Here is a 3,174-nt window from a genome sequence, read left to right as displayed (position 1 = left end):
GCGCATCGAGTCCTTCGCCGCATTGCTGTCGAGAATGAGGTTCAGGGCAGTGCAGCTACATTGACATGGTATCGGCGGCCTTAAGGAAAGCTTTTCAATATCAGACACATGCCCAGTGCTGCGCATTTACCTCAGGCGACCAACAACCTGTGACAAAGCCATGAAGCCTGACATGTGCAGGTTGTTGTTCTGGCTTTATCAATATAATTGGAATGCAAGGGCAGAAACAGCACCATACTTGGTGTGCGACCCCACTGCCATGCAACGATTTTGCTGGCACGGGTTAGCCATACCCTCTACCCTCGCTACGGAGGAGAGAAAGTTTTGCAGTAAATGCTTCTGTGGGGCTTTTGATGTTTAGTTATCGTATCACAGCAAATGTTATGGGCGGCTGGGGAAACACAGACGTGCCTGAGGTTGCCGGGGGGCACATTGGTTGGGTAACACCTCCTCCCTGTTGGCAATGCACTGCCTTCTTCAGGATTCGTGTGGGGCTATGGCGCGCTAACACGGTAATTTGTAGGTTTTAGGTCAGGAGCGCCTACTCGTGCACAACAGCACATGCGGTAGTAGTAGCAGCTGCCCTTGGTAGAAACTTATCTGGGGGCCCCTGTTTGGAACAGCGTTGTATTTGATACAGTCCAATTTTTTATGCCCACTTTGGGTTAGTTATTGGCAGTGCACGGACACACTCTCCCAATTTCTAATGAGTTTGCATACAATATTCAGGGATGGTGACGTGTTTTCAACACGGTAACACAGCAGCAGCTCACTATTATTACCGTAATAGTAGGCCACTCGACCTCTTAACATATAGGAGGTTCGGCTCTGATCATAAGTAACCCCTTTTAGTGACGTGGTAAGTGTGGAACACATGGCCCAGGCAGCGCATGGTGTAGCTTTGCAGGTAGGCATACCGGGGTCGGTAATTAGAGCGCTGTGGGTCGGTAGTGCGACCATTGATGTTAGTTTTGCTCCCACAGGTTGAGAGGATCAAAAAGAAACTAGTTCTTGGTTGGCACCAACTTGATAAGGGACTGTGTTCTTTGCAAGCACATGGAGTTGGCTAACCGGTGGGTGGCTAACACACAATCTAGGGACCTTTCACTAATGTGGGCAATTGTAAAGGTGGTCTAAGCAGCCTTTTGCATCATAGGTTTAAAGCATTCAAGAAGGATATTAAGGGATCATTTGGACAGGCTCTGGTATCCTAAACGTGCCGTGTCCCATGACTCCAGCTTTGCGAGCATAAACTCTTGAGGAGTTATCTCGGTCACTGGTCTTCAGTTAATTAGCTTTCATGGCTGCAGTTCCAGAGTTTCCATTTCCGGTTAGGTTCAGGGATAGCTCCTCACCAGCCAAGGTCACATGAACGCAGATTAGGCGTAGGAAGGTAAAGAAAGCACCTTACTTGTGGTGTCCTCGTATAGCAAGAACCTTTGCAGCGCGGGGAGCTGTTACAGTGTTATGCCTTCTTTAAGTCACGTGGCATTCTGTTAATGGTATCGAGATTCAGATAGAAGGGACAGGTTGTCTAGTATCGGCTACGTCCCTACAATGCCCCAGGTAAACTGCTTCCATGGTTTCGTCTGGAATCTGGGTTTCACACACACTACCGGTTTTGCAGCGGGGTATGGTTGATTTCCGTTGATAGGTGGTGTTGCTTAGTGTAATGGTCCCACTTGTGCTTGAGCTGGCTATTCATTGTAGGCGCTGTTCAGGGATGGATCCTTCAGCGGTGCCTTGGTGAGTGACTTGAGCAGGGGGTTGGGTTGGGGGCCTTTCCTTTGGAATCGGGTTGTTCGGTGTAAACCTCGGTGTCCTGTCAGCGCCTGGGTGGCGTGCGCCGTTAGAAGACTGTTTCGGATTATTGCATTTAGTGATGATTTTGCTGCTTGGCCAGCAAGGTCCTTTGGCCACCAGGAGTTATGCATGTGGCCCTTATCAATGTCTTATTGATGTATGTGCTATTGTTGACAAAGGGTAAAAGGGTTGTCGGTTTTGGCCGGGGATCGGTAAGATGGTTTCCTCTTTCTCCACGAACACTGGTGCATTATCGGCCTAGAACCCAAGTATACTTCCCGGGGCTCTGCTCACACCAAGGAGGGCCAATATCACACAAAGCACAGGGGGAGAGTGCGTATATGACATCACAGACTTGATCAGTGATATTATCATGGTCTTCCTTTGCCCCTATATAGACAAAAGTTACGGAATGGCTCTATGTTGGCAAAGGATAGTTATGTTGTCTCTGCATGCACCTCTCTCGCAGTACAACGAGGTCAATTTTGTCTCCAACGCGGGGATTGTGTGCCACTATTCCGTTTCCAAAAGGCTCCTGCTTTCCGCACCTAGATCACGTGCAGGTGACCTGTCTGGCTGTTGCGGAAGTTGATTAGTGTGTTGGTCCCATTTGCAGTGAGCTCTCTATTCATCGAAGGGAGACATTTAAGGAATGTTCAACGCGTTGAGGTGACAGTCCCACCAAGTCAGAATGGAAGCATCCTCAATATGCTACGCAGGGAAGCCAGAATTTTGCTTCAGCTGTCTTATACAACTAACAAGCATTGTTTAAGCCAAGGGTACTGGCGTGTAGTGAGGTACGGTGGTTTGTGGTATATACCCGGAGGCAATGTCAGGTGCTGCTAAATAACAGCCTGCCTTGCCACCGGTTAACAGCCCAATGGTGGGAAAGTATAATTTGACACGTACTCAATTAATTTCAGCGCTAAGTGAGTCATTGCTTAATACTGGGACTGCATTGCGCAATTGGCTACGAGGTCCTTCATGGGGAACACCTGCGAGTACAATATAGAATCAGGTAACAGGTACACTGGGTGGGCAGTCCCCTGCAGACAAGGGCCGGTATCTGGTAGCTCCAGTAAGACATATTAACCCGCGTGTCAACCAGGGCAGCAGGCGGGTGGTGGTAGTTGTCAGCTAACAAGTGTGCTGTGGCGCGGAAAGGTTTGGTAAACTCTGCGTTAGTGCCAATTGGCGGCAGGGTATTTTTTACCTTTTGGCGTCCCAAAATTCAGGAACGGGCAGGTATTTGCACTCACCTTTCCCCCCTGGTTCCGCAGACTTGTCTGCCCCCCCCCCCTCCTGGGTTATCTTTCTGCGGGCTAGAACCAGACAATAAAAGGGGCATCTCTTGGGATTGGGGTCCCTCTC

The sequence above is a fragment of the Triturus cristatus genome, chromosome 5_2, assembly GCF_964204655.1.
Source record: "Triturus cristatus chromosome 5_2, aTriCri1.1, whole genome shotgun sequence".
NCBI classification, from domain to species: domain Eukaryota; kingdom Metazoa; phylum Chordata; class Amphibia; order Caudata; family Salamandridae; genus Triturus; species Triturus cristatus.
The sequence above is the reverse complement of the archived record's forward strand: the minus strand, read 5'-3'. Positions refer to the sequence as shown.